Consider the following 20,081-nt stretch of genomic DNA (forward strand, 5'->3'; position numbering starts at 1 on the left):
ACTTTGGTTATCTATAAAAAATATTTTGTATTCCAAAGTAATTACCTATCTGATAATCACCAATCTCATTGTTGCTTAACTTTGGTTTTCTACATAAAGCATTTTGTATCATCAAGTAGTCACCCATCTGATAATGGCCAGTATCATTGTTGCTAAACTTTGATAAGCTACATAAAGCATTTTGTATTCCCAAGTAGTCACCTAATTCAGAATGACCAAGACAATGTTCCTAAACTTTTACAAAAAAAATAACTTTGAGACGGGGCTGTTTATTTCATTAAAAACACACCAATCATTTAACTTACATTTCATGATTTTTCAAAATTCTTGAATATGTTATTAATTTCGAAAATCGTTTCTGATGATTTAACCCACATTATTGCCCCCCTCTTACTAAAAGAATCACTTCGGCACATTGTTTGGGATGTTTATTTTATTTACAACACACTAATCAAATAGGTCGAACAAGCACTTTCACCATTGTCAAATCGGACTTATACTGCACAAGCAGCTTAAAAATTGTCAAATCGGACCTATACTGCACAAGAAACTGCAAAATTGTCAAATCGGACCTATACTGAACAAGTGCGTTCAAAATTGTATAATTGGACTTATACTGCACAAGCACCTTCAAAATCGTCAAATCGGACCTATACAGCACAATCACCTTCAATTTTTTTCAAATCGGACGTATACTGCACAAGCACCTTCAAAATTTTTCAAATCGGACCTATGCTGCACAAGGAACTTCAAAATTGTCAAATCGGACCTATACTGCACAAGCACCTTCAAAATTGTAAAATCGGACCTATACTGCAAAAGAACCCTCAAAACTGTCAAATCGAACTTATACTGCGCAAGGACCTTCAAAATCGTCAAGTAGGACCTATACTGCACACGGATCTTCAAATTGTCAAATAGGACATATACTGCACTAGCACCTTCAAAATTGTCAAATAGGACCTATACTGTACAAGGAACCTCAAGATTTTTCAACTCGGCCTATACGGCAAAGCACCCTCCAAATTATCAAATAGGACCTATACTGCACAAGAACCTTCAAGATTGTCAAATCGGACCTATACTGCACAAGCGTGTTCAAAATTGTATAATTGGACATATACTGCACAAACACCATCAAAATTGTCAAATCGCACCTATACTGCACAACAACCTTCCAAATTTATCAAATCGGACCTATACTGCACAAGCACCGTACAATTTTTCAAATCGGACCTATAATGCAAAAGGCTTTTCAAAATTGTCAAATCGGACCTATACTGCACAATGACCTTAAAAATTGTCAAATCGGACCTATACTGCACAAGCACCTTCAAAATTGTAAAATCGGTCTTATACTGTGCAATGACCTTACAAATTGTCAAATAGGACGAATACTTCACTTGCCCCTTTAAAATTGTCAAATATGACCTATATTGCAAAAGCACCTTCAAAATTGTCAAATAGGACATATACTCCACAAGCACCCTCCAAACTGTCATATGGAACTTATACTGCACAAACACCATAAAAATTGTCGAATAGGACCTATAATGCACAAGGACCTTACAAATTGTCATATCGGACATATACTGCTCATGCACCTTCAAAACTTTACTCGGTCCTATACTGCACAAAGACCATCAAAATTGTCAAATCGCACCTATACTGAACAGGCACCTTCCAAATTGTCAAATCGGACCTATACTGCACAAGCAGCTTTAAATTTTTTTAAATCGGACCTATACCGTACAAGTACGATCAAAATTGTAAAATAGGACCTAGACTGCAAAAGCACCTTAAAAATTTTTCAAATCGGACCTATACTGCACAAGCAGCTTCAAAATAATCAAATCTGACCTATACTACACAAGCACCTCCACAATTGTCAAATCGGACCTATACTGCACAAGCCCATCTAAAATTGTCAAATCGGACCTATACCGCACAAGCACTTTAAACAAGGGTTGGATCAAATACAATTGTATTTGTATTTCAATTATATTTAAATACAATTTTAATGTAATTGTATTTGTATTTGTATTTTAACATCACAAGAAAAAGTAATTTGTATTTGTATTTGTATTATGGCATCCAGGGAAATAGTATTTTGTATTTGTATTTTTATTTGAGAGAGAGAGAGAGAGAAGGAAATACGTCACACTTACGAACTATGACAGTTCACATACATGTTGCGTACGTGTACCAGGCTCTCAACTGAATATGCTTAAGTTAGTCCTCAAAGATGTTAATGGCATCAACTCAGCTATTTGTCTCCTAGGATCGTGCAAGAACGTACAAGAATTGAAAGTAGTGGAAATAGCAATGCTAAAAGAAGTGGTGCAAATTTTGGACGCATTCCAAGAGGCAATGTCGCAAGTGGAAGGAGAAAACATGGTGAAACTTTCTTGCGTTGCACCAGTTGTATTTGGCCTTGAACACAGCCTCAAACTATTCATGGAAAGTAAACCAACCTACTGCTTAAACTTGGCTAATGCACTACAGTCTTCTATCAAAAAGAGATTGCATCCGTTTCTTGATAGGACTGATGCCATTGCTGCAGCTGTCAGGGACCCCAGGTTTAAGCTGTCATTGCTGCCATGTGAGGAAATGAAAATGAAAAATATTTCGAAGATTGTGGACCTAATTATTTCGCAGTCAACTCAGTTGTCTTTGAAGAACACAGTTCAAGAGAGGAGTTTTTCATGACCGTGAACACAAATCAAGACGAGGCTGACATGAGTGCAAAACGCCCTCATCTTTTTGCCTACATGCCACCAGAGAGAGAGAATGAACTTTCAGAGCTCTAATGATAATAAAATGCAATGAGGACATGATATAGAATGTAGTGTAGATGTCAAATTTGGAAGAAAATATTTCTTTTCTTTTTCTTCTTTTTTTTTCGTATTTTCAGATTTCTTTATTACTTAAAAAAAAGTACTTATATTTGTTTTTGTTTAAATCAGTTATTGTATTTTTATTTGTATTTTGAGATTGAGAAATAAAAGTATTTGTATTTGTATTTTTAGACTTAGGAATAAAAGTATTTGTATTTGTATTTCTGGTAACCTAAACGAAAGTATTTGTATTTCAATTGTTAAAAGTCAGTATTTGATCCAACCCTACTTAAAACATTGTCAGATCGGACGTATACTGCACAAGCACATTCACAATTGTAAACTCGGACCTATACAGTACAAGGACCTTAAAACATGTCAAATAGGACATATACTGTGCGAGAAACTTTAAAATTTTCAAATAGGACCTATACTGCACAAGCATCTTAAAGATTTTTCAAATCAGACCTATACTGCACAAGCACCTTCAAAATTATCAAATCGGACCTATAGTGCACAAGCACCTTCAATACTGTCAAATCAGACCTTTACTGCAAAAGAACCTGCAGAATTGTTAAATCAGCCCTATACTGCACAAGTGCGTTCAAAATTGTATAATGTGACCTATACTCCACAAGCACCAGAAAAATTGTCAAATCGGACCTATACTGCACAAGCACCTTCAAAATTTATAAAATCGGACCTATACTGCACAAGCTTCTTCAAAATTATCAAATCGGACCTATAGTGCAAAAAACCCTTCAAAATGGTCAAATCGGACCTATAATACATAAGCACCTTACAAATTGTCAAATAGGATGTATACTTCACTACTACCTTTAAAATTGTCAAATAGGACCTATATTGCACAAGCACCTTCAGAATTGTCAAACCGGACCTATACTGCTCATGCACCTTAAAAACTTTTTATTCATACCTATACTGCACAAGACCTTAAAAATTGTAAAATCGCACCTATACTGAACAAGCACCTACAAAATTGTCGAATCAGACCTATACTGCACAAGTACATTAAAAGTTGTAAAATGGGACCTATACTGTAAAACTCCATTGTCAAATCGGACCTATACTGCACAAGCCGCTTTAAAATTTTTCAAATCGGATCTATACCACACAAGCACGATAAAAATTGTAAAATAGGACCTAGACTGCACAAGCACCTTAAAAAAATGTTCAAATTGGACCTATACAGCACAAACAACTCCAAAATAATAAGATCTGACCTATACTGCACAAGCACCTTCCCAATTGTCAAATCGGACCTATACTGCACAAGCACCTCCAAAATTGTCAAATCGGACCTATACTGCAAAAGAACCTTCAAAATTATCAAATCGGATCTATACTGCGCAAGCATCTTCAAAATTGTTGAATCGGACCTTTACTGCAAAAGAACATGAAAAATTGTTAAATCTGGCCTATACTGCACAAGCACCTTCAAAATTGTATAATTGGACCTATACTGCACAAGCACCTTCAAAATTTATCAAATCGGATCTATACTGCACAAGATCCTTAAAATTGGCAAATTGGACTTATACTGCACAAGCACCTCTGAAATGGTCAAATCGCACCTAAACTGCAAAAGGACCTCCACAATCGTCAAATCAGACCTATACTGCACAAGCACCTAAAAAATTGTCAATCGGGTCTATACTACACAAGCACTTACAACATTGTCAAGTGGGACCTATACTCCACAAGCACCTTCACACTTGTTAAATAGGACATATACTTCACAAGCACATTAAAAATTGTCAAATCGGACCTATACTGCACAAGGACCTATACTGCACAAGCATGCTCAAGATTTTTCAAATCGGATCTATACTGCACAAGCACCTTCAAAATTATCAAATCGGACCAATATTGCACATGCACCTTCAAAATTGTAAAATTAGACCTTTACTACAAAAGAACCTGCAAAATTGTCTAATCGGACCTATACTGCACAAGGACCTATACTGCACAAGCACCACCAAAATTGTCAAATCGGACCTATACTGCACAAGCACCATCAAAATTGATCAAATCGGACCTATACTGCACAAGCTCCTAAAAATTTTTCAAATCGAACCAATGCTGCACAAGCACCTTAAAATTTTTCAAATCGGACCTATACTGCAAAAGCACCTTCAAAATGGTTAAAGCGGGCCTATACGGCACAAGCACCTTAAAAAATGTTCAAATCGGACCTATACTGCACAAACACTTTCAACATTGTAAAATCGGACCTATACTGCACAAGTGCCCTCAAAACCGTCAAATGGAACTCATACGGCACACGCACCTACAAAATTGTCAAATCGGACCTATACTGCACAAGCACCTTCAAAATTGTAAAATCTGGTCTATACTGCACAAGCAGCTTTAAAAATTTTCAAATCGGACTTATACAACACAAGCACCTTCATAATTGTCGAATCGCACCTATACGGCACAAGCACCGTCGCAATTGTCAAATCGGGCCTATACTGCACAAGCACCTAAAAAAATGTCAAATTCGACCTATACTGCATGAGGACCTACAATATTTTAAAATAAGACCTATACGGCACAAGCACCTTCAAGTTTTTTCAAATCGGACCTATACTGCACAAGAACCTTCAATATTATCAATTCGGACCTATACTGCACAAGCACCTTCAAAATTATCAAATCGGACCTTTACAGCACAAGCTTATTCAAAATTGTATAAGTGGACCTATACTGCACAAGCACCATCAAAATTGACAAATTGGACCTATAATACACAAGCACCTCCAAAATTTTTCAAATCGGACCTATCCTGCACAAGTACTTAAAATTTTTCAAATCTGACCTATACTGCGCAAGCACCTTTAAAATTGTATAATCGAGCCTATACTGCACAAGGACCTTCAACATTGTCAAATAGGACCTATACTGCACAAGCACCTTCAAGATTTTTAAAATCGGACCTATACTACGCAAGCACCTTCAAAATCTGCACAAGCTCTGTCAAAATTGTCAAATTGGACCTATACTGCACACGCACCTATAAAATTGAAAAAAATAAGACCTATACTGCACAAGGCCTTTAAAAGTTTTCCAATCGGACATATACTGCACAAGCAGCTTCGAAATTGTCAAATCTTACCTATACTGCACAAGCACCTTTACAATTGTCAAATCGGACCTATACTGCACAAGGACTTTCAACATTGTCAAATAGAACCTATATTTCACAAGCACCTTCAAGATTTTTCAAATCGGACATATACTGCACAAGCACATTAAAATTGTTAAATCGGACCTATACTGCACAAGCATCTTCAAATTTGTCAAATCGCACCGATACTTTGCAAGCGCGTTCAAAATTGTATAATTGGGACTATAAGGCACAAGCTCGATCAAAATTGTCAAACCGACCTATACTGCACAAGCACCTTCAAAATTGTCAAATAGGACCTATACTGCACAAGCACCTTAAAAATTGTCAAATCGGACCTATACTGCACAAGCACCTTCAAAAATTTTTGAAATCGAACCTACACTGCACAAGCACCTTAAAAGTTGTGAAATCGGACCTATAATAAGCACGTTCAAAATTTTCAAAATCAGACCTATACTGCACAAGCCCCTACAAAATCTTTCAAATCGAAACTATAAGCACCTTAATTTTTTTCAAATGGGACCTATACCGCACACTCACCCGTAAATTTATCAAATAATTCCTATACTGCACAAGGACCTTAAAATTTTTCCAATCGGACAAGCACCTTCAAAATGGTCAAATCGGACCTATACTGCACAAGCAATTTGCATGTCAAGCTTTAGAGATACAAACGTCACTCGAAAATAAGGATTGCCTTCTAAATAATAATGTTTTAATTCAGATGTGATTTTTGGAATATGACATCTTGTCTCAATTTAGTTATCGATTAATATAAATTATGCATCTTTTTATAATAGAAGATAATGCTCGGTAGAAAATGAAGCTGTATATAGACGGTTACTTGGTATTTTGATAAAGATCAAAGTGTAGTATCTATCTTAGAATTCAAGCGGTCTCATCTTTCACCCCCCTCCCACTAAGAAAATAAGGGGGAGGGTATACCTGCGATCTCAAGCTGTAGAGAAACAAACGTTACTCGAAAATACGGAGGATTTATGCCTGGGATGTGATCTAATCCATTCACTCACATTTCGTATATTTAGATGTATTGTTTACATTTTAAAACATAGTGAAATGAATCTCGTTTCCTGTCTAGATTTCTCTCTCTCTCTCTCTCTCTCTCTCTTTCTGTCTCTCTCTCTTTCTCTCTCTCCTTCTCTCTCTATGTCTCTGTCTCTGTGTTTGTGTGTGTGTGTGTGTGTCTCTCTCTCTCTCTCTATCTCCCCCTCTCTCTCTCTCTTCGTCTTCCTTACTCTAAAGAGAAATAGTGTTACTAAAAAGAAAATGGCGTTTGACTTTGTTTTTTTTTTGTAAAAAACATCGATCGTTAATATTTTTAAAGCATATTTTATTTTACTTCAAATTTTTGGCTTGTTATTTATCTAACAATTTTTAACCTGCTAATAACTTTGGTAACGTTTTCATAACGTATAAGTTAATATTATAAATTGTATGATAGTCGCCTTTTTAGCGATAATAATCTCTTATTATATGCAATGTTTTTATATACAGACAGCCATTACAGCTTGCTGAACTCAAGGTCACGTGACATTACTCAGCGTTTATTGAATTACGTATGAATATTGTAAAAAGGTCACTTTTTGGGGGGCACCCACACTGTAGAAAAACGCTCAGCTGAATAACTTAGATTTGACCTTTTGAGCATAAAATTCGATATTTGTCGTCCGGAGGGTCGGGATTTAATAGGAGACCAAATTTGTGAATTTTTGTTCTGTCTGTCGAAAGTTTTTGGCGTACATACAAACACACATACATACATACATACAAACATACATACACACATTTTCGCTTTTATATATATACTTGCGGGGGGTACCTGGCGATGTCCCGGTGTCTTGAGGTAAATCAAAACTCCGGGGGGGGATGATTTAAATTAAAAAAAAAATGTTTTGGTAGGTAAGTATGAGAATCGAACCCGTACCCTTGAGTTCGAAATTAATGTGTAAAAAAAAACCGTGCTACGTTAACCATTAAGCCACGGCGACAGACATTAAGCAGGTTATTTAACTATAAAAACAGGCGTGCGCAATAAAAGTTAACTCTGCTGCTTCCATTTGACCTAATTAAGAAGGTAAAATAGAAGTCACACGCCGTTTGGGTTGTTCACCCAAATTTAACTGTTTCTACTCCCAACAGATGTTGGGGAGGGGGAAAGCAGCTCCCAATTGTCCAGATTGAATAGCAACTGTCTGATCAAAGCTGATTGCTTCTGGACGTTTTTCCTGGTGCAATGCCGAAGACGTCGTTTGAGTTTAGTTTATCTTTATTTATACTAAAAAGCCCAATCAACACGCGAGAAGCCAAAATAGCAATAATTTTGTGAAAATCAACGTAAATAAATTTATACGCTACGCGGTTTTCTGATTCCTAGATATTATTATATAGGACCTATATGCACAGTTGTAAGCGATAGTAACGAACCCGGGACCGTGTGCGAGAAAAGTCTTTGCCAGACATACACGAAATTGTCACACACATTTTGCTTTTTATATATATAGATAGAAGAGGCGCTATTTTTCCCCTCTGGACGTAACTGCCGTAGGTTGACAACAATAGGTGGCACATAAAAGCATATTATGCTTACTCCATTAGCCATTACGTTATCTAGCTATATAACGCAATTACATATAACGCACATAATATTATTTCTATTATATTATTATAGTAATATTAAAAAATACATTTATTCTGAGGAACGCCATGATCATCAACATCCTAACCTACAGAATACTAAGCTATAATTTACCCAACTATACAAACTACTCTTACGACACCATTTTACACCGAGTGAACTTATACTTTTTTGAACTTTTGAAAAGGCTGTAAATGACAAAGTTCTCTCTGATTCTCTCTCCTCTGATCTCGAGCGCGTGGTTCAGTGGGGGAAGATGTGGCTGGTTTCCTTTAATGCATCCAAAACCAAACTCCTGTCCTTGCATCATCAACGCTCTGATCCCCAGCTGGCATCAATTGTGATGGATGGCTCTCGTCTGGGTGAGGCTCAGTGTTTTGACAAGCTTCTGGGTTTGACCTTTACTCCTGATCTTAAATGGAACACGTACATTAAGTCTATTGCCAAGGTCACTGGAAAGATGGGTGATCCTTCTACCGCTCCAGAAGATATCTCATCACTGATGCAATTCTCTATCTATATAAAAGCCAAGTACGTCCAAGGATGGAATACTGTTGCCATATCTGGGCAGGAGCTGCTAAAAACTGCCTATCCTGCCTTGACAGAGTACAAAATAGACTTCGTGGTTTAGTGGAGGATGCCCTTTTCTCTACTCTGCAACCTCTCTCCCACAGAAGAGACGTTGCGAGCCTGTCCTTGTTTTATCGTTATTTCCATGGCAGGTGCTCGTCTGAACTCCAATCTCTGGTCCCCCCTCGCCAATCTTTCACGAAAAACACCCGTCTAGCTGAATCCACTGTGAAAATTTTCCCCCAGTCTATATCTGTGCCTAAATCAAAACGCGGATTCCATGAACAAAGCTTCTTTCTTAGAACTGCACGCCTGTGGAACTCCGTTCCGTCTGCCTGCTTCCCTCCGGACTACAACTTGGATGTCTTCAAGTCCAATGTTAACAAATTCCTAATGAACCGCCCCCTTAAGTAAACACTTCATCAAATCTCCACACTTGCAATAACCCTTATCCCTGAGTGGCTTCCTGGCCTTGATAAGTGGTGATCACTGTGTAAAAAAATAAAAACTTCCGTCATTAATTGATCATAGATTTTCTACACAATCACATATTCTACCTCCTACATTCTCCACAAATAATGATTTCTGACGTCCATAAATCCGACTCAGCTGATTGGCTGAGAAATATGCATACTATAATTCCCCTATTCGGTTATTATACACTAAACAAACGGGTTTCAACTATAAACCAGGCCGCTATTTCTGTAAGTACGAGAGGCGTGCAATAAGTAATGCCCCTGTCCCACTTCCAATTGTCTGATCTAGCTAAAAATTTTTATGTGCAATGATTTATTTCTCTACGGGTTATGTGGCCAATTACAGCTCTCAACTAATTGTGGTTTCTGTTTTACAGGTGTTTGAACTAAGTCAGGGGTGAAATGGAGCCTGTTGAATGTCGAGCAGTAATCCAGTTTTTGTATTGGAAAGGACGCACACTACAAGAGACTTTGATGAAATGAAAGAAACTGATGGTGATAATATCCCAGCATATGACCTTGAATTAACACATGGCGAAACAACCCCCAGACCTGGTCGCTCCCCTTCTGCCATTGATAAGGCATCTGTCCATCAAGTTGAGGCTGACATTTTGGAAAATCGACGCATTACTATTCGCGGAATAGCCCTAGATGTCAAGATTAGTACAGGGTCTGTGAAAACTATAATTCATGACCATTTGCATATGCATAAGGTGTCTGCCAGATGGATTCCTAGGTTACTCACATCATTCCAGAAGTGAGAACGCGTCGTGTGCTCGACGATGAATTTTGAAATGTGCCAAGAAGATGATTCAAAGTTTTTCAAAAGATTGATTACAGAATGATTAAAACTGGGTCAATCACTATGATCCAGAGACCAAAGCCCAGTCAGTGCAGTCGAAGCACTTGGACTCACCGCCTCCAAAGAAAGCAAGGGTGCAGCCCTCAGCTGGCAAGGTCATGCTCACAGTCTTCTGGCACCAGTTAAAGCTTCTTATATACATAATTGTGCACATGTTACTAAAATCTCTGCAGTTTCTTTCATCTTATACATGCTAAATATATGACAGCATGACCAAACTCCTGTAACGAATTATCTATTTCAGTATGCAGTCACATTGTTTGTTAATCAGATTTATGTTGAATAAAACCGGAAAACAAATGCACTCAGTTAATGCTTCAGCTTGGAAATGGCTTTTGTGCAGTCACCTCCGAAGTGAATTGCAGAGTGGCGCCACCGTTTTTATTTTTACCGGCGGCATGTTGAATCACCGTCTACAGCGGTCGCTAGGATCAGTCATGTTGTTCCTGCCTCTCTATACCAGATTCGAATAAAAGATGGCAAAAATACGAACTGTATTAAGCAAGTTTGTAATGGTAACTTTGGATTTTTATACACCAATGTTTCGCTCTGTATCTTTCTGTCTATCTGCATATCTTTCTCGACATCTCTCTCTTTTTATCTCTTTCTATATAGATATATAATATTTATAATAAAAAAAGGTGTAGAATGTGTGTAATAATATATTATTACACACATTCTACACCCCTTTTTGATATATTGTATGAGAGTTAAATAAGTATTAACATGGATTTATATATCCACTAGATTTGTATGTCATAAATACCTACTTTCTCGAGCGAAAACGGATGGGTTAAAGACATTCTTTTGATAACATGAATAGGTTAGATTTACTCTAGACTGAAATAAATGACTGAAATAAATAAAAAGTAATAGACTTAGAATGACTAATGGACTTAAGAATGAATTGAATAATCTTAAGAATGACGTGAATGCTTAAAAAATAACTGGGATCCTTCAAAAACAGCTTGAATGATCAGGAGAATGACTTGAATGTCTTTGAGTCTGACAGGTTGTAAAGTGGGTAATCATTTTACATTAAATTAATACAGAAAAGTGATCCCCCACTTTATATCACAAAGTTACAAATTTATATCACGAAGTTACTACAGTATGTAGTAAGAACAGATACTACACTTTGATCTTGGCCAAAAGGCCAAGAAAAGGGAATTTATTTGCTCCCCCACCAAGCAAATTAGGAACAAGGCCGATTTTTAATGTGAGGAGTGAAAGGGAAATGGGGACCAACTCCTTGGGGAGTAGGGGCGCTAGATAGTGACAATTGGTGTGAAGGGTTCCCTCTATATTGAGCAAGGTCTTATACGTGAGGTTTCCCCCACATATGATCTTTGCTTGCAGTATCCCTCCAGAACAGATACTGTATTTATTTGCTCCCCCAGCGAGCAATTAGGCATAAGACCGATTTTTAATGTGAGGAGTGAAGAGGAAATGGGGACCAACTCTCTGGGGAGTAGGGGAGCTGGATAGTGACAATTGGTATGAAGGGTTGCCCCTACAGTGACAAAGGTCTTATATGTGGGATTGCCCCCACATATGATCTTTACTCGGAGTATTTGCCCCCACATATATGCTGCAGTATCTGCCGGAACAGATGGTATTTATTTGCTCCCCCACCGAGCAAATTAGGCACAAGGCCAATTTTTAATGTGAGGAGTGAAGGGAGGGGGAAGGGAAAAAGGGGACCAGCTCCCGAGAGGTGGGAAATAGGAGCTGGTTAAAGGTCAGGCATGTGGGGTTGCCCCCACATCTGGTCTTTGCTAGTCATAGCTAGTCATAGCTTGCAGTATCTGTCGGAACAGATGGTATTTAAGGGGAAATGGGGACCAACTCCCCGGGGAGTAGGGAAGTTGGATAGTGACAATTGGTATGAAGGGTTGCCCCTACATTGACCAAGGTCTTGTATGTGGGGTCGCCCCCTCATATGGTCTTTGCTTGCAGTATCTGTCGGAACAGATGGTATTTATTTGCTCCCCCACTGAGCAAATTAGGCACAAGGCCGTTTTTAATGTGAGGTAAAAACCAGCTCCCCTAAAAGGGGTCACTCTGGTTACCAAAAATAATAATTGTCCCAGTATAGAGGGTTTCCCCTCCATTGACTGGTACAAATTATCTTAAGTGCAGTATCTGTCGGAACAGATACTACACTTTGATCTTGGCCCAAAGACCAAGGAAAGCTGTATTTATTTGTTCCCCCACCGAGCAAATTAAGCACAAGGCCGATTTTTAATGTGAGGAGTGAAGGGGAAATGGGGACCAACTCCCCGGGGAGTAGGGGAGCTGGATAGCGACAATTGGTATGAAAGGTTGCCCCTACATTGACCAAGGTCTTATAAGTGAGGCTGCCCCTACATATGGTCTTTGCTTGCAGTATCTGCCGGAATACATACTAAACTTTGATCTTCATATTTAATTTATTTTGTTTAAAGAAAAAATTACAATTAAAAAAAAATTCCAATATAAAATTAAAACATTTAAAAAAGTAAAATCTCCAAAAGACAAAACAAATTTAGGCACAAGGCCCTATAAGATCTAGGGAGGGGAGTGTTGCAGGGTCTTTGTAACTAAAGTAAGAATGGCGTCTGTGGCGACTTTACTCTTGACTGGCAACATTTACCACAATACCTCATTCACTCTGTGGAATCTAAAGCTAACTAATGAAAACCCTAGCGTTTTTACAAAAAGGATATATATATACAATTTCTGTATGTGTGTGTGTGTGCGCATTTTTTTTATATATATTAAAATGTGTGTGTGTGTATGCGCATTTTTTATATATATATATTAAAATGTGTGTGTGTGTGTGTGTGTGTGTGTAAAAAAATTTCAATTCATGGAAAAAATAAAAAGTTCTTGAATTTGGAAGAAAAATAGTTCGTGGGAAATATAGGAAAAATGTACAAAAAATAAAATTGCCTAGTGCATTGTTAGTAAGGTCCCTCCCTAAGCTAATCTAAGTAGTTAGATCGCCTACTGTTTTCCGGGGCATCGAAAACAAGCGGGGAGATTTCTAATGGGATTGGGAAGACTTCATATCGGGTGTTGGGGGTAAAATAAATAGATTGTAAAAAACAAAAGGGGGGAATATATTAGGTGGCGACCTTCGAGTAGAGGTTGATCAGAGGATGATAAAACAAAAAGATGAGGGGGTAGTGGGAGGGTAGCCTCGGAAGGTTCTCTAGTGCCAAAAAAAAAAAAAAACGAGGGACAGGATCTCATTTGTACCACCAGTCAAGCGTCTCTTTACTTTTTATTTGTCTAACCTAGCGGAATGGGCTCCGTAGGATCCAGTACCGCATGTGCCATGCCTATGGTGGTAACACGAATTTAAACTTGGCGCCTCGTCGGATGCACAAGCTAGCGTCATGCACCTACTTCTTGTCAAAGGCCACTCGAGGCAACCTCTTCCAATCGCATCTGATCTTTACTTTAAGCAGATGCTTAAAGTAGACTATCAGATCCAGATCCGGAACAGATATCCCTTCGCGGACTCGCTTGAGGCGTGTGATCCATATGACCATCCTTGCTACTGCTAGTATCGCTAGAAAAACCATTCTTTTCTCCCTAGGCAGCGGCGGATCAATCTTCTCAACAAAGTATGATTCGTCGAGTTCAAGCCAGCGCTTGGCATCGATGTGAGCCGTTACCTCGTTGACGTACCCTAGTAGGGTCTTGAGCCTGCTACAGCGGAAAAAGGCATGACCGACAGTTTCTCTCATGTCTTCGTCGCAGCGCAGGCAGTAGACCCGGGTTTCTTCATTGTAAAGGTTGAGTTCCTCAAGGAGGGGCAGTGCGTTCTGGACAAGTCGCCAGGCAAGAGAAAATTCTGAATTTGTAAGAAAGTCCCGTCCCGGCGCCCAACTCCACTGGGAGCGGACCTCCTCCAATGACATCCCCGTCCGTTTCACTAGCGGTTCCTTTTTGCTACGCCCCACTAGCTCCCGATAAAGCCTGTTCCTAGACTGTTCGAGGACACTGGTCCCCGGGCAACGCTCTAAGTGCGAACTGGCATTCGGCGTAGAACGTTTGTTCCCCCCTCGGTCGAAGCACGGCGGAGACCGAGGGGTCAGGTGTGAGATTGGAAAACGAGCTTTCAACCGCAGTGACCCATGGAACGTCTATTACAATGAATGGCTCAGGAAGGCCAACCTCTCTGCATGCTTGTGACACAGGAGATCTGGCAGTCCCAAGCCTCCCTCGCTCGGATTTCGAACACAGACCTCTCTGCAAACATAATACTTACCCTCGTTCCACAAGAGTGTGTTGAGGTGCTCCTGTAAGCTGATTCGTCGTTTTGCAGGGAGGGGAAGTACAGACAGACGGTAAAGGATGAGCGGAAAGACATATGTAGCACACGTCTCCGCCCGACCCTTCAAGGACAATTTCCTTCGAACCCAAGTCTTAACAGAGGATTCGACCTTGGCCTCTACTTCCGACCAGTTTTTCTTCAGCTGGAGACCCGGTCCGAACCACACACCAAGGATCCGGACCGGCCCGTCGGTCCAACTGAAGATGCCCGGAAGCGAATTTACTCCGGTCCAGGAACCCAACCGCAGACCCACCGACTTACTGCGATTGAAGACGGCCCCCGTGACTTCTTCATATCGAGCACCACTTGAATGTCCGTGGGGCAAGACACGAACACGGTGACATCATCGGCGAACGCGGAAACCCTGGCTCGTGTGCCTCCAGGGAGAGCTATCCCGCGCAGGACTGGTGTAGTCGCCTCGTCTCTTAACCTGTGAAGGAGGGGTTCCAACGCCAGGACGTACAAGAGAGGCGACAGCGGACAACCCTGTCGCACCGACCGGGAGACGGCAAAAGACTCCGACAGCTTACCGTTGATCTGCACTGCTACCGTCGGCCTGTCATACAGTACAGAGATCCACTTGCGGAAGTCCGGATTAAATCCGGTGGCCTCCAGCACAGATCCCAGGAACCTATGGTCCACCCTATCGAAAGCCTTGGACTGATCCAAACTGATCAGCGCGGCTTCGGCGTCGTCTTCTGTCCCCTCTATGATCGTGCGTATCAGATGAAGATTGTCCTGAATCGATCTCCCCTTCACAGCATAGCTCTGGTCTGGTTCGATCAGGTCAGTGATAACAACCTGCAACCAATTCACAAGAACCTTGGCCAAAATCTTTAACTCTGTGTTTAGCAGAGTCAAGGGCCTGAAATCGTCTAAATCTTCCTCCCCACCATGCCGTTGACCTTTCCTCAGCAATGTGATCACTCCCTTGGTCACCTGCCAAGGGATGGAGCCCTGAACAAACCAATGGTTGAACATATCCTTCAGAATAGGGACCAACATGGGCGACAGCCTCAAGTAGAATTCGTAGGGTAGACCATCAAGCCCCGGGGACTTGTTGCAGCCGACATGTTCAACACAGTAATGATCTCATGTTCCGCGACAAGCCCATCACAGCTAGCCGCTCGAGCTGCCATGAGGCGGGGCGAGTCGGCCAAATAGCTGCCAAACTCTTCGACCCTGAGTCTGGGTAGTTGGGTGAGGCGCTCCGATAGATGCTTCTGAAACCCCCCGCAAATCTCCTAAGTCGACACGAGGGCCTGCCCTTCCAGGTCGTTTACCTTTCGAATGTACCCGTCCGAGCCGCGCCTTAGAGCAGCCTTACGCTCAACAGCGTCAACATTAACAGCCTCATTCGAGACTTTCATTAGCCTAGCCCTAACTATCTGGCCCTCCTACCGCTCGCTAGCTAAGTGGCTGAGGTCTTATCTAGCTAGTGCTATCTCTAGGGGGTCCCCACCCTCCAGTGCCTGGGTCAGCCTGTTCTCTGTACGCTTCTTGGCCTTAGCCTTATCTAGTGCGAGGCGTTGGCTGTACTTGACCGAGAAATGTCTAATCTTAGCCTTGAGACTAACCCACCACTTACTCCCGGTAACCGCCTCCATTAATGCCCGTTGGATTATCTCTGTAATCTTCAACTGGTAGTTCTCCAGCTCCAACAAGGTGCTGTTGAACTTCAAGTATCCAGCAAGTCTAGGCCTAGGGCTCAAGTTCAGATGGGCCATAACTAGTTTATGGTCCGAGTGTCCTTAAAAGTGGAACGTTGGGCAAGATAGGAAATCTACATCGCCTCTTCTAACTAACATCCGATCCAAGTAAGTACTTGGATAGGAAGGCATATTAGGATGCCATATCCACATCTCCCGCCCCGGGTGATCCAGACGAAATCTGTCGACCAGCTCGCACGAAGCCATCAGGTCAGACAGACTGCTGTCACACCACACCGACCCGCTAGTCCCCCCGACCTTATCTATCCTGGGATCAAGGATGGCATTCCAATCACCCATTAAGACTACTCTCTCTGGATCATCTACAAAGCCCTCCACCTGTCGAAAGAAGGAAGCCCTCTCCACAGCGGAGTTGGGTGCATAAACTGCGACGATCCGAAATACCCTGCTATTAACGGCAACATCGACGACAATCGCCCGCCCGTCCTCGTCCGCGTGAACAACATTCACCGACGCTGATAGGGTGCGATTTACTAGCAAGGAGATTCTACGGCTATAGGTATTGCCATATGCTGAGTAAACATCGTAATCATTCACCAACACCTGACAATCCCCGTCACAAATAAAGTGGGTCTTCTGTATAGCGGCAATATCTACCTTGAGGGACATCAGATCTCTCAGGGCGCGCGCGGCCTTGCTTCGACATCTGAGGCCCCTCACATTATAAGTAGCCAAGTTTAAAGTCATGGTCACCTACCTTATTCAGTGTCACACACGGGCCTGAAATCCTCGGGGGTGAGGACGTGGCAGGCCTGTCCAAGGCTTCCGGTCAGTAAGTCTGCAGAGGGTACTCCATTCTTGGCCACACCTACCACGTCCAGAGGGAAGGTTAGTTTAAGTGCCCTGTATAATGAGGGGTGTATATACACAGGGACTCTGCCCTCGCACTAAAAAAAGAAATTGTTCAGTGACGGATGATCCCTGTCCACCAGCTGCTGGCCCGGGATCGCATCCTTAGCTGCTTTGATCATGGCCCAGAGGGCTTGAGTTCTTGTATCCTTGTTGACCCACACAAAGGTGGTCAACATGGGAGCGTCCTTAAATTTTGTTGGGTCCGCCACGCTGTCACCATCCACGTAGGCGAGACCCCTCAACTTGTTATACCGGACCTTTTGCTGTCCTTTGAGGTCCGGTATTGTTTGGTGCGGGTCCAGCTCGCAAATTCTACCTCCTGGCAGGAACGGTATTTTTTTAGTTCGTTCCATGCAAACTGGCCTTGTTGGGGAAGAGGGGATTTTAGGTTGGGGGTGAGGGGAGGGGGGTGGAGTGGGGGTAGTTGTCACAGTTCCTACCTGGGGTGGTTTATCACAGGATGGGGGTGGTGAAGGGTTTCTGGGGGCTTTGGGGAGATTTGGGGAGGGGGGATAGTTTTTCTAGTTGCTGGGGTAGAGGGGTGGCGGGGGGCTCTGCTTGTGCGTTTGTGTTCGCGTCCTCCTCAGTAGGAGTAGGGGGGTTGGTGCGCGTTTTCCGACTTTTCCTCCTTCTGGCTCTTCTGGTCTCAGTTGCACTCAGTTTGGCTGGTGCTGGAGTTGTCTCCTCTTCCTCTGACACTGCCTCCTCCTCCTCCTCAGATTCTTGTAATTTCCTCTTGTTGGAGGAGGGGGGAGCCTGAGTGTCCATATTGTCAATCTCAGTGATTGGGTTTGACTCAGGCTGGTATGTGGACTCTGTCTCCAGGGTGGGATTTTTGGCGGTCTTTCCTTTCTTGGTAACTGTCGTCCACCCTGCTTGAGTTGGGTGTTTTGGCTGGTCCTGCCGACTTGCCAGCTGCCTTGGCTGGGTTTTTTCCACCATTTCTCTTGGGGCAGTACTTGGCCATGTGCCCCTGCTGTTGACACTGCCAGCAATGGGGCCTCCTCCCCTCCACTATAAGGGAGAGCATCCATTCCCCGAACTTCAGCGTGGCGGGGATTCCAAAAAATCCTGTTTTGTCCAGGACCATATGGATCTTGTAGTCCCCGGTCATGATGTTCCTCAGACCACGGACCGGCGTCACTTCTTCCACGTCCTCATACTGGCTGAGGATGGCACCCAGTTGTTCAGCCTCCATGTAGCAGGGGACGTTTAGAACAGAAACATTTGCCCTCCTCTTATTCATGTATATTGGTTGTAGATTAATTTTTCTGCTCTGGTGATAGGTCCTGGACAGCTTGACTGCCTCTTTGGAGGGTAGGAAGCAGAACATCCCATTGCGCATAGCTCCTCCTGCAGATGTAATTTGCCGGGATGTTCTGCTCCAGCAGCACGTTCACCATTGTGTCTTTGTTGACACCGGTCAGGCTTCTGGTCCTTGTGTCTGATGTTATCAGAGAGAGGACTCTCTGCTGCAGTCCTTCCACCTGACCTGGGAGAGGCCGCATCTCGTTCCCTTGATACACTCTTTGTAAGTGGAGTCAAAGAGTCTCCTGTAGTCTTCTGGTGTCATCTTCTTTTTCTGCTGTTCCTTGGGGGCCCAATGCTGATCCTCCATCCTTTTGGCTGTTTACTGGACCCGGGACGGGGGTTTTAGGTGGTGCAACTTGTACTGCCTCCGTTGTGGGTGTTTCTGACCCTGGAGGCTGGCCTTTTCCGGACAGAGATGGCCAGTCCATATTTAAAGTTGTTGCGTGCTGGCGCTCCCTGCTCTCCGGATCGTTCTCCTTCCTCTTCCTCTTTTTGAGTTGCTGGGTGGCTGCCTCTTAGGGAGACGGAGGTGTCCCCCCTCTGGGGGATGTGTCCCTATTGGCTGCTGTTGCGAGTTCAGCGGACAGGGGTGTCGCATCCACCAGTTGTATTTTGTTGACACTGGTTGGCGCGTCCTCCCCATCCCTGGATTCCCCCTTTACGTTGTTGCCCTCTTGGGGAGTGTTGGAGGGCGGATCACTGGTTTCTTCGAACAGTGAATGGAGGGAGGCTAACGTGGCTTCAAACAGCTCCTCGGTATGGTCGGTGGTGCTGTTTTCCTCCCTCTCTCTTGCTGCTGGAACTTTGCCCTTTAGGGGAGCGGGGTTGCGTTGTTCCGGTGTTCCACCATTTGCTTTGCAGTTCGGGAGTGCAGCTGGAGTGATTCCGGCTGCATAATCCTCTGCAGGCGTTCTTGCAACAGCCTTTTCCGCCGGGTGGCCCTCGTGGGGAGCAGCAGTTGCAGGTGGTTTTCCGGGGGTAGCCGCGGGCTGCGGCCCTACCCCTTCATCTATTTTCAAGGTCGCCGCGCGCTGGGGCCCTACCTTGTCTTCTGGGGCCGTCTTGCCGGGAGATGCATTGGCTCCCTCACATAGGGAGTCATCTTCGGGGGTGATGTTGCGCATTTGGGGTGACGTACCCTCCTGCCTGACATCGTGGCGGAAACACTGGCCGCTGACGCGGACCAAAGTGTAGCGGGGAGAAAAGAAAACCCAGGGGAGTGGAGGGTGTGGAGGGGGGAGGAGCGGACTCAGAAGAAATTAGTGTTTTTGACCTCCCCTCACGGGGATGTCGGGTTAGCAGCTCT

At 42.7% G+C, this 20,081-nt stretch overlaps 1 protein-coding gene and 1 pseudogene across 4 annotated transcripts in view; both read right to left on the reverse strand.

Annotated features, from left to right (window-relative positions):
• Positions 1–20,081, reverse strand: part of LOC145284964 (FMRFamide receptor-like) — a 1,154,906-nt gene that overhangs the window by 214,487 nt on the left and 920,338 nt on the right. The window lies entirely within an intron of this gene.
• On the reverse strand, positions 11,564–11,723 carry LOC145285247 (U2 spliceosomal RNA; annotated as a pseudogene).

The sequence above is a fragment of the Euprymna scolopes genome, chromosome 9 (genome assembly GCF_053919585.1).
Source record: "Euprymna scolopes isolate OS-2025 chromosome 9, ASM5391958v1, whole genome shotgun sequence".
Lineage (NCBI taxonomy): Eukaryota > Metazoa > Mollusca > Cephalopoda > Sepiida > Sepiolidae > Euprymna > Euprymna scolopes.